Source organism: Mercenaria mercenaria, chromosome 11, assembly GCF_021730395.1.
Source record: "Mercenaria mercenaria strain notata chromosome 11, MADL_Memer_1, whole genome shotgun sequence".
In the NCBI taxonomy this organism is placed as follows: Eukaryota; Metazoa; Mollusca; class Bivalvia; order Venerida; family Veneridae; genus Mercenaria; species Mercenaria mercenaria.
This window is the reverse complement of record NC_069371.1, coordinates 11,759,724-11,772,382: the sequence shown is the minus strand read 5'-3', so window position 1 is coordinate 11,772,382 and position 12,659 is coordinate 11,759,724. Positions and strand designations below refer to the sequence as shown.

Sequence of the window (12,659 nt, the reverse complement as noted above, 5' to 3'; positions counted from 1 at the left end):
CCTTGTGTTGTCTAAATAACGATTCTTTTATGTATGATAAAATTGATAAAATCCAGCAATAAAGAGATATCATTGTTCAAAATACACATAATCCATAATTTCTAAATAATTTCTAAAAGCTATGTGCCTGAATGCATTTTTTGTCGCAATGATGAAATTTAATTGTTAAAAAACTTGATTATTAAAAATATGAAAAAAAAACACTGTTGTATCTTATCACTTTGTTTATTTAGCCGTAATTCAATCAAGCTTTCTAAACTCGTTATAAAGGTGAGAACTGATTTGCTATGCAGGTGAGAAATATCACCTGTAATTTATGTACTGCACAGTAGCTATACAGTAGCTTATTATGATAAACAGAAGCAAGTCTATCAATGGTCCATTCTTGTGTATTGGCCCTTACCACCAATACGCAGACCTTATCATTCCCATAGGCCACATACCTGGCATACCAGAATCAGTGTCTTTAAGAATTTGTGTATTACTGTCACTTTTATTGCGAAGATACCAGTCACGATAGACAGATGGTTTCGTGCGATATTATTCTTTTCGAACCCATTTCACAGGTGTGATTCTTACCGAACAAATTACTAAAGCAATATTTCAGTCAATTTCATTTAATTTGGTTTAATTTAGACAAATTCCTTTGTAACGATTTAAGACTTTATTGTCGTTATTGTAGGTAATAATGCTATCATTATAATATGTTTAAACGTTAGATACAAATTAGATACATAAACAACAATATTATCTTCAACATCCTTCTGTTTTCATGAATAAAATCGATTGCTTTTAAAGTCGTCAGCGGAATCAAGCATTACAATTTTAAAGAGACGGACATGTAAAATGTTATAAACGGAATCTTACATAAACAACCGCGTGAATGAAAATATATTCTTCTTTCTCGATCAGTTATTGCAACAACACTGGAAAATTGTGGCTAAATCCATTTGGAATGTCACGTAATAGAAATTGTTTATGTATATATATTAAAGTTACTTATATTAAAGTTGCTTACTCTTAAGTTTCGTTGATTTGAAATGTTTGATTTTGATATATTTTGATTTCTTGCTATTTCTTTGTTTCGGTAGTGGTTATTTAGGATATCTATGTTGGACCTGAAATTTCAATTCACATTATAGAAAGATTTCATTAAATGTATATAAGATCCTAATTTCATGTCGATTACTTCATATAGTTTGTATAAATATAAATTAACAAGTTCGTGTGTATTAAAAGCACTATTAGCCTAGGTTTACAAACTCGTGGCATTGTATACATGTATAGATAACACAGTATAAATAAAAGAGTTGAACTGTTACTGCATGACATTTAATTATGAATGTGTGTGTGTGTGTGTGTGTGTGTGTGTGTGTGTTCGGGTTTAACGTCTTTTTCAACAATTTTTCAGTCATATAAACGACGGTGTCTACTTGTAGCAGTAAGCACAATGCCCAACGTTATAGTGCTGCCTCACTGGAATATCACGCTGTAGTCACGTGACATGATACCCCACCCAGTCACATTGTACTGACACCGGGCTGACCAGTCCTAGCACCATCTTCTTAATGCTGAGGGCCAAGCGAGGAAGTTACTAGTACCATTTTTTTACGTCTTTGGTATGACGCGGCCGGGGATCGAACCCACGACCTCCCGCACTCGAAGCGGACACTCTACCACTAGGCTACCGAGGCGGTTAAATTACGAATGTAGCTCTATATGCAAATCCAATTTATACATTTAGTAAGTAAAACCATTTTAGTAAAAGAAAGATATCGGATATTTTTTAAAGGCTTGTCTGTTTTGACACTACAGAGATGTTACCTTGTTCCCCTCCTCCGCTAACTCCCCATGGCTCAAGCTTTAGTAAGGAATTGAAGGCACAGTAGTGAACTTCCGCCAAACTTATATTCTATCCATTTACTTTAACACGTATAAGCTTCCTGTTATATATGGTGATAGAGAATCAAAGCAATATATAACTTATAGGTCGGTCCAGGTGGTAGAAATGAAAGAAATAATGTATCATCTAGGAAAACGTTTGTCGTTACAAATGCAATGTCATCACGTTTGTTTTAAGTTTTAATTGTTATTTTTAAAAGGCTGAATACTTCTTACTCTACCTAGTGAAAGGTAAATTTGATGCCTTTTCGTATGTTAGAATGTGATTAACGGCCCTTTGTTGTTGTTTTTTTTTTCAAAATATGTTATATCCAATTTAGCTATTGCGTTGATAGCAACAGTATCAATGGCAAAACTTATATGCCTTAGATAACTCTAAATACAGTCCAGCACGCTAGAGAGGTCACTTCTATCAACATACCACGTGTTTTAAAACACTTTTTAGTTCTTTTTCGTGCTGTTCAAGAATACATTTCGTTGCATTAAGAGACAGTTTGTGCTTCTAGGCCATATTCTGCCCCTATCCCTTAGGTGATCTCTTAACGTAAGTTGCACTGTAGAATCTTACCATCAAAAGATGTAATATCATAATTATGGCATATTTCTGCCAGCAATATATCCACTTATCTATCTCGAAATTTTTCGTTAAAATGTCACTTATTCAGTTATTATCTGGCAAGTGACAAAACTACGTGTTATCCACTTAAGTATCTTAGCAGGACAAAACTGCCTGTTAGTGCCCACTACTGCCATCAACATATTCACTTACGTTAACTAGGTATCTTGATTTTTGTCAGTTAGTCAGTTATGATTGGTAATATCCCGTAATCGTCCCCTATCATTACGGAATGTATGAAATACATAAATGGGCATAATAATTATGCAAATTTATCATTCCTTCTGAATGTTATAAGGGCCTCCGTGGCCGAGTGGTTAAAGCCGCTGACTTCAAAATCATTTGCCCCTCATCGATGTTGGTTCGAGCCTCACATAGGGCTTGAGGAAGCCATCCAGCTGGCTTACGGAAGGTCAGTGGTTCTACCCAGGTGCCCGCTCGTGATGAAATAACGCTCGGAAGGGCACCTGGGGTCTTCCTCCACCATCAAAGCTGGGAAGTCGCCATATGACTTATAAACCAAATAAATAAATTCTGAATGTTATAAATCATTTCTATAAGTTGCACAAACCATTAGTGGTGGTGGTTTGGGACGAGGTGGATATACACTCATTCATTCCGTATAGGGGACGAAAAGTCTAACCGTTAATCGCCAATTTGGGTACGAATATTAACTGGATATCAAGAAAACTTTCACAATAACCACTTATTTATGTGAATATATGGATGGCAGAAGAGGGCACTAACAGGCCATTTTGTCCTGTTAACATATTTATCTGGATAACATGCAAATTTGCCACTTGCCAGATAATAACTGGATACGGGGCATTTTTAGTGATAACTGTCTACATAAATAAGTGGATATGTGGTGGGCAGAAATATGCCACCATAGAATGTATTCATAGCTACGTAACAATAGTTCATGTAAAATGTCTGTTTAGCATATACTTTTAAATTATGTTTTTGCTAAATTGCTCCATCTCTGAAATACTGCGAAGGAGAGCAGGTAATCGATAATTTTAATATAATAAAACACACGATTACAGTGGTATATTACAACATTGCAAGAAATAGCATATCAAATGTGCAATCACCACGGACCGAAAGGAGATGTATGCACTCAGTGGATATTCACTTCCGTTAGATTAGTGTTTCAATATATCAAGAACATCCAGTAAGAACTATAAAATGAAGTTTTGCTATTTTATGTTATTCTGATTATTTATTCTATAAAACATGAATTATTTCTGTCTTTATTGCCTGGATACCGCTTTTTTGTCAAATCTGCAGGTTTAGAATGTCGCAGTAGGTATCCATTTTAGATTATATTCCTTTCTAGCCGCTCTAATAGTAAAACTTAATTTACGAAAAAATAAACAATTATGAAACAATAATTAATTAAACACGATATTATTTTTGAACTTTATGATATTTTATACATGTGTGGTTAATTCAATATCTATGGTAAAATATAAGACTGAAAGAGTCACATTTCTTTTGAGTGAAAAATGCGCAGCACTTTCTTGTAAAGAAGCTTTGTATATTTAGGAAACAGCAAGACAGCATGCATGAAAATAATCAATGTCCTTTTAGGAACATTAGCTCATATTCTTTTGAAACGGTTGTTTAAATCTACCTTTATTTTGTGTACTTTATCTTGTATATTAAAAGTAATGTTCTTGTACATATTTATATGTAAGATTGCTAATTTTTTCTCCGTCTCCGTTTTGAACGTACTTTTTAATACTATAAACCGAAACCAACAAGAATCAGGTCGCTAGCTAGGTAACACCTACTTGAAATACAGTTAGCGGAGCTTAAATTTCAAACAAATATAAAGTAATGGTGTAAATATATATTTTGTCTATGAACGAGCCTAAGTACTGGAGTTAATTGATAACCATTGACCTTACCTTTAAAAATGGTATGAATGTGTAGGTCCATGTAATTGGTAAAATAGAAATAGTTTCAAATCCTAACCATCATGCTGCACAAATGGGAACACCAAAACGTAAAACGCACATCAGTTACCTGTAATTCCTGTTCAACTGTTTTAAATTTTATACAAGAAACACGCTATGAAAGTTTTCACTGCCAGATATTTCCTTGTATTGGTTGTTTAGAGAAGGCTAGCTCTCGACAGCTGTGATACAATGTAAATATTAGTATTGATATATTTTGTAACCGAACGCCTGTCCAACTGCAAAGTATACATCTGCGTATCGGATTCATTATTACCTGATAGTGTTGCTGTTTCGTATGTATTGGCTAAGATATACAAATTGCCACGCACTTCTTCTGTTGGTGTTGAAAAAAAAGATTTAATTGATACTTACACGGAAATCAGTAATTTAGCAATTTAAAAGAAGAAGACAAAATGAACAAATATTGCCTAAGACTGATGTCGTCTGCAGTAGAAAAGGGTGCCACTGTGTACAATGCACTTACACCCGACGCTGATGATAAAAAAATTCAAACGAAATGATCATTTTGGATGACTGTTATAGGTATAAACATAAAAGAGGGATGTTGTGTGAATTACATCAGGTGTGTGATCTTTGACCGAATGTCATTTTTGATTGAGATTACATATTACTATATAAATAAAGTAATGTGTGGTCAACGTATATGCATTATTAAAACTTATCAAGATAATGCATACTCATTTTAATATTCCATGAAATTACAACAGAACCTTAAACATCAGTATTGGTCCATACTGACATTCAAATTTTGTTAGGGCGTGACATCATTTGTGACGTGGAATAATAATTCACTCAAATTTTTTGCTTCAAAACTGTACATTTCTCAATAACACGCCTATAACATAAACAAGAAATATCTTTAAAAATGATGGTCGGCGAATTGTAATAAGGAAAGAAGTTTATGAATTTTTCATCTTAGACTAACATTCATCTTTCATCTAACATTTTTCAAATCGCAAAACTAAACACCGCACTTTAACAATTTAAATGGTCCTGTTTTAATTTTTCGCAAAGGTTTCGTAGGGTTGCAATTTTGTTTCGTTTATCCTTAGACGAATAATTACAGCAGTAGTTTGATGAAGATTCATGAAGCGGTTCATGATAAGAGATCATTAAACGTGTTTACATTTTTAGCTAAATTGGTCCCTATCCCCATTTGTAACAAAATAGCAGGAGACCTTACGATATTGTTACACATCGAGTTTGATAAAAATCCATTACATTTTAGTGGTTAATGCGAAGAAAGGCATATCTACTTTTAGCTATACTGGTTCCTAATAGGGCCCAAGTTCCTATATAAATAATTTTGGAAGAGGACCTTATAATGATGCTCCAGACCAAGTATGACAAAGATCCACCAAGCTGTTCATGTGACGCTGTATAAAGGCATTTCTAGTTCTAGCTCTAGCAGCCCCTAAAAGGGGTCAAATGTCCCAGCTGAACAAAGTTGGCTGCGGGCCTAATAAAGATGCTACAAATCAAGTTTGATTAGAATACATGAGAAAAAATCAATTAAAGCATTTTTTTATTTATTATTTTTATTTATTTCTAAAATAGGCCAACTAATCCCGCTTTAACAAATGCATATTCGCTATTCATGAATCTTTGGACAATGACGTCACACCTATAAAAAAGTGAAGGTCAAGCAAAACATGCAATTGTAATTATTTCAATATTTCTGTTTTATAAGCAAAGTTTGACCATAGTCATATCACATAAATAAACTGTATGCAGCGTACCTTCATTTCAGTGTAATGAGATTCAGTCATTATATAGCATATATATAATAAAACAGATTTCAACTGAGTTCAATATTTGCATACTATACTAAAGAAAAATATTCATATATAATAAATCAGTTAAATAATTTATAACAAATATATCAAAGCAAACAAGTACTCATTTTAATATGCAATCTGAATAAGTCACAAAAGCAAGAAACCTTTTCATATACAGACGACAATTGTAACAAGGAAAATCTTTTAAAAAGCACTTCTCTACATAAAAGACTCTTATCACACCTGTATTCATGTGATACGCAGACCATATTCAGCTCTTTCTTTAATTTGATATATGTTGGTATTTGAACAGGTTTTTATCATATTTATTAAAGTTACTTATCACTTTGAGATATATCAATATTCTTGCTAAATATACTGAGCCAAAGTTAGCTTTAAAACTGTGAACAGCGTCGTTTAGGATAAACGCTTTGTCTACATTTCACTCAGCGTAGCACAATCAACAGAGTGAAAGAAATTGACACTCTCGTCCAATCAGGCAGAGTGTTGCATAAATCTTCCATTTTGATAAATTATCTATAATGCGTTATCAAGTAGTTTGATTTGCAAACTGAAGTCACGTGGCATAGGTAACGAAAACGAATTTAGACGGCGTTCGCAGTAATATTCAAATAGATCTGTTATATATATATATATATATATAGAGAGAGCACCAGGCTCATCTGTACAAAGTTCGTATTTTATATGTATCCTAAGGAGATTTTCGTTTCTTTTTTATGTTTCTTTGTGTGTGGTTAGCTAATTTAGAACAAACACAAAAAATGAAGTAGTGAAAAATCTTTAAATCATTCAAAAATATAAGAACAATCCCGATCTTTAAATGTAATTTGCTTTGATAATATACCTTGATTTTTTTTTCAACGAATCCTGCAGTTCGTGATTTTGTTCCACAGTGTTATGTAAAGCCACATCATAGCTGATGTCAGTTATATCTTTTCAAGTATAAATGATGCAACAATATATTTATACTCTCATGTTTATGTATATAGATTTGTGCAATCTGCATGTCATATGGTAATATGTTCTAGCGAAAGATGATAAGCTGTAACGCTTAAATCTGAATAAATATTCTGTTCTATTCAGTTCAGAGAACAGGAGAATTACAAAGCTAACTCCATTTTCATTCAACGTTTCGACTATTTTTATTAGTCTTCTTCAGGAAGTAAACAAATATGATATGAAATAAACAACGTCATGAATATATGACTTCATAAAAGATGGCGTTACGTTACAAACGTTTTGGCGTAAAAATTACAATGTACAATAGGCTACATAATGTTTACACAAATGTATATCTAAAGTACTGTTTAAAGTATATTATGACAAAAGTAAAAATAAAAGTGGTTATACTTAAAGGCCTAGATTCACTACTATATAAGTGTCCCCCCCCCCCCCCCCCCCAAATCCAATATACAACTCCCATCTTATCTGCTGCTTATCAGCGATTATGTAACCGTAACTGATTAGAGGGCAATTAGCACAGCAGGGACCCCAACTAGACCATGAAGATGTGTGCAGTGGAGTTGAAAGAAATTAATTTTTCTTCAGTGAATGTGGAATGATAATAATATTAATTATTATTTTGATATTATATAGATGATAATAACTATTACTTTGATGTTATAATAATGATAATGATAATAATAAAAATAATCATTATTATTATTATTATTGTTATTATTATTATTATTATTATTATTGTTATTATTATTATATTACATAAAGGATGATTAAAGATACAGTAATAATACTGAAAATAATAATGATAATAAAACACAAGTATAGTGAAAACTTCATGAGTTCTTTGTGCTGACAAACAATGTTTTTCTAATTGGAAACTGTGTTTCTTGTATTCATGTAATCAACATTATTTGAAGTTAAAATTATTGAGTTCCATCTATACTGAATTTTCATTTTCAGTATGTTGCCAAAAGTGACTGTTTACATGCTTTGCTTTGTAACTTTGAAACGCACATACTGTTTTCAATTTTTAGACAAATGTTATTTACAGTATTCTGCAAGCTTTAGATGAGTGAAAGTCACATTTTTCTGAAATATCATAATTCTCCAGACAGACTTTGAAAAAATAAAAACTTGCATATTTCTTTAAGTAAGTTTATCATTATTTCATTATTGAGAAAATAAGTTTCTGATTATCTTATTATTGTGTTTGATCAATAAATATTTTTCTTTACATAGAAATGCCAAAAAAACCCAGTATAACTTTAAAAGTTATCAGTTATATATCAGTTTAAAATAAATACATTGTTTCCCCTTCTCACTAATTGATACACTTGTAAGGTAGACTGACTCTCCAATAAACATTGACCCTTGTTTATTGAAACCATACTGTGATGGTCATTAGCCACCAACTGTGCTGGTGAAGACAGAAATCCCTTGGCCCACTGCCAAAATCTAGGCCTTTAATACATAGTAAGATTATAGACATTATTTAAAATAATAATGTTAATAATCATAATAACAGTAAGTACAGGATCACAAAGATACGAAATCACTGGGTAAATTGTGTTATAGACAAAAAAAAGAAGAAAATACCAGCAAAAACAGTACTAACTGACATTAAGAAAACCACAGTTTGTGTTACATAACAGAAAACACTATGAAGTGAAGAAATTTATGAAAAATTATACATTACTTTTGAATTCATTCCTTTTGGAAAAATAGTATCTAGTTTGTGAATCCAGTAAGTTTCCTTTAGAAGCCTCCTCATATCAATACGGATAACATCAATAGGCATAAAGCTAAAGTCATTTAAGCTATGACCATTTTGATTAAAATGAATTGCTACATGACTAGAAAATGCAGGATCGATAAAACTTGTAATATCAAAACGATGTTTATTCATGCGTCTTGAAACTTGCTGGCTAGTTTGGCCTACATATTGCATTTTACACTTCTTACATGTTATTAGATATATTACATCTGAACTTTTACAAGTTGCATTATTCTTAAGCTTGAAAGTTTTCTTACACTGAGAGCTATTAAAACTATCACTTTCAGTAATGTAAGAACAATGTGAACATCTTGAACGATTACATTTAGACGAAGTAGAATTAACATCAGACAACATATGAAAGTCAGTTTTAACTAGAATGTCCTTCAAATTCTTAGGACGTTTAAAAGCCATGGTAGGTTTACACAAATGTAACATTTTAACAGCAGGATTATCTGACAGCTGAAGTAAATCCCAGTATTTGTTAATAATGTTGCCAATATTAGGAAGAGATGTGTTGTACTCAACTACAAAAGGCACAATATTTTGATCTTGTTTTACAGTGGCTCTAAGTGCATCATCTTGTGACATACACATAACTTTCTCAAATGCTGTATTAATAACAGACTCTGGGTAGTTTCTAACAAGGAAGTGTTGCCGAAGCTGTTCGATATTACCAAAAAATTGATTCTCATCAGAACATATTCGGCGATACCGTTTAGCTTGACTGTAAGGTATACCATCCTTACATGCTTTAGGATGGCACGAACTATAACCAACATACTGGTGAATATTGGTAGGTTTGACATGTACATTGGTGCTGATGTTATGTTCATCATCTATACTAACATCTACATCTAAAAATGATACTTCAGATTCAGATATGTTATATGTGAACTTAATCATTGGATGAACTGTATTTAACAACTCAATAAATTTCTTAAGCTCTAAAGAATGACTCCAGAGCATGAAAATATCATCCAAGAATCTAAACCAAACATCTGGTTTTAACTCACAACTATTAAGAAAAGATTGTTCAGGTTTACCCATGAATAAGGAAGCAAAAGATGGAGCCATGGGACTACCCATAGCTGTCCCAGTTTTTTGTAGATAATTATCATTATTAAACTTGAAGAAGTTGTTTTCTAATACAGTTTGTATAAGTTTACATACACTGTCCACTGACAATCTACCATTATAGTTACTATTTTCCAAAAAATATTTGCATGCTTCTATACCTTCAGTGTGTGGGATATTTGTATACAAAGAATTAACATCCAATGTAACTAGAAATGTTTTATGGTTGCTTAGTTTATGCTGTTTAAGCTTTGTAATAAAATCATTTGTGTCTTTTATATACGACGGCAGGGACTGCACAAATGGTTGCAGAATATGGTCAACGTATTTAGATATATGATCCGTGCATTAATCATATGCAGACACAATAGGTCGGCCAGGGTATCCGAGAGGTAGATTATCATCAAAAGTTTCATGGATTTTTGGCAGTATGTAAAATTGTGGGGTCCTCAGATTTTCTGGAAAAACATCAAATTCATTCCTAATGTTAGGTTCGATATTTTCAATTTCTTCGACACATTTGATAACGTTCTGAATAGCTGCAGGTGAGAAGTCAGTTTGAACCTTCTCATAATATTGATCATTATCCAATTGCCGTTGAATTTCTTTTACATAGTCTTCTCTATTCATAACTACTACTGAACCAGATTTATCAGCTTTTTTGATAATTATACTTGGGTCATGAGACAGGCCCTTTAAGCATGCAAGTTCGTCTTGGGAAATATTTGTATGCTTGCGTTTATTGGAAACAGAACTTAAAATTTCTTGTGTAATGGCCTCAATATAGAAGTCCAAATATTTGTCACGACCACTTTTTGGCGTAAAAGTAGACTGTTTCTTGTTGAAAAAAGGCATTTCTCTATAATCATTATTCAAATTATTAGTACTATGATTATGACTCTCATTATTAGACAGGTCATAGAAATACTCTTTAAGGCGCAATCGACGTGTAAATTTAAAAGTTTGTTCAGCAAGCTTGATCTTGTCATGATTTTTTAACTTTGGACAAAAAGTCAAACCTTTCCCTAAGAGTCTGTATTCTGTGTTTGTAAGTTTGCGACCCGAAAGGTTAACTACTGTCTTTTTCCCCCTCGCCACTTCCTGTTGATGTTTCTTGTGCTTTTTCCATTTTTTCCTGTTTTGGATTCGTACAAATCTTCTGTTTTTTTTGTAGACTTTTCAGGCACGTAATTATTACGTCTATTGACTTCTGTAGTTGGACCTGTTGACTGAATCCCTGTTGTACAGCCTCTGCATAGGTTTTCGTTTTGTTGGTGCCCAGGGTTTTCGAGTTTTTTGTACTTTTTGTGTTGAAGTCAAACTGCTCATTTTTGTATGAGTTTGCTGGCGCTGATGATTTTTTTGTATCATCATTCTGTTTAGGTAAGTCTACTTTTGTTTCAAACTTGGTTTTTCCATTTCTGGAGTTGCCATGTTTTACAGCTGCTCTTTTATTCTTTGAAACATGCTTAGGTGGCTGTGACTTTTTGTCAGTTTTTGTTAGAACTGTCTTTAACTGTTGATGTGATATTGTTTCATCATTCTTTCGATTTTGTTTATGACACATCTTCATTTCTGCATTCTTCTTTTTCTTTTTCTTCTGTGCTGAAGATTTCTCATTACCTCTCATAAATATACTTAATTTAATTTTTCATTACCTCTCATAAATATACTTAATTTAAGAAGTCTGTTATTACCCTGATGTTCGTTGCTTCCAGATAATTTCGACAGAGTACTTTTGTACTTTTTCTATTCAGTTCGGCTGAAATGAATTATAGCTAATATAGATGTGAAGTTTTTTTCCGGATCAGGATAAAGCCCACAGCAACAATATCTTAACACTGTTAAATTGATTGCATTCAAGAGATAAATAGAAAGTGGAAACTCCACAGGTCGCTCACACAACAAAAACGAAAATGTTGCAGGCTCGGTTTGATTGAGCCGGTTCATGGACAGTAGTGGAAATGCATGCTACCGTCCACGCCGTCTAGCCCCGGGTTGAGCAGAACTCAACATTTACACATGTTAAAAGTACAAAAAACAATTTAGAGACATCCGCAGATGTGTTCATACGGCGGTGCACATGGAACCTTCAATGCTACACTAGTATGTAATTCCATGAAAAGCGGCGTATGGTCCCCAGTTAAAATAATGGGTTTGCCCTAAACGAGAAAACAATGAAAGTCATTTCCTTAATTACATATATAATAATTAGTATTCGCATGTCTAAGGGATGATTATAAATAACGTGAATGTGAGTAAAAATAAAACACAAAACTCTACTCTTATCCTGTTATGTCATTATCTAGTAACGGTAACTAAACAAATATCATAAATGCAGGTAACATTTCTTTGTAAGTATTGTATAAAAGTATATATTTTACTGGTACTACCATTTTCATTATTACGATATTGGCTGATGCTTTTGTCCACAAACCAAATTATCGATTTTTTTTCATCTCACGACATCACTGGTAAAAAGACAAGAACAAATTAGTGCAGAACACTGATTAGAAAGTGTCGATTTTCATCCCAGTGTGTTATAT

At 32.8% G+C, this 12,659-nt stretch overlaps 1 protein-coding gene across 1 annotated transcript in view; it reads right to left on the bottom strand.

Annotated features, from left to right (window-relative positions):
- Window positions 1-4,654, bottom strand: part of LOC123532215 (ligand-gated ion channel 4-like) — a 265,041-nt gene extending 260,387 nt beyond the window's left edge. The window contains exon 1 of the mRNA XM_045313598.2: window positions 4,432-4,654. The gene's annotated coding sequence lies outside the window, so the exon portion shown is untranslated. The remainder of the gene's footprint in view (window positions 1-4,431) is intronic.
- Window positions 4,655-12,659: the final 8,005 nt, after the last annotated feature.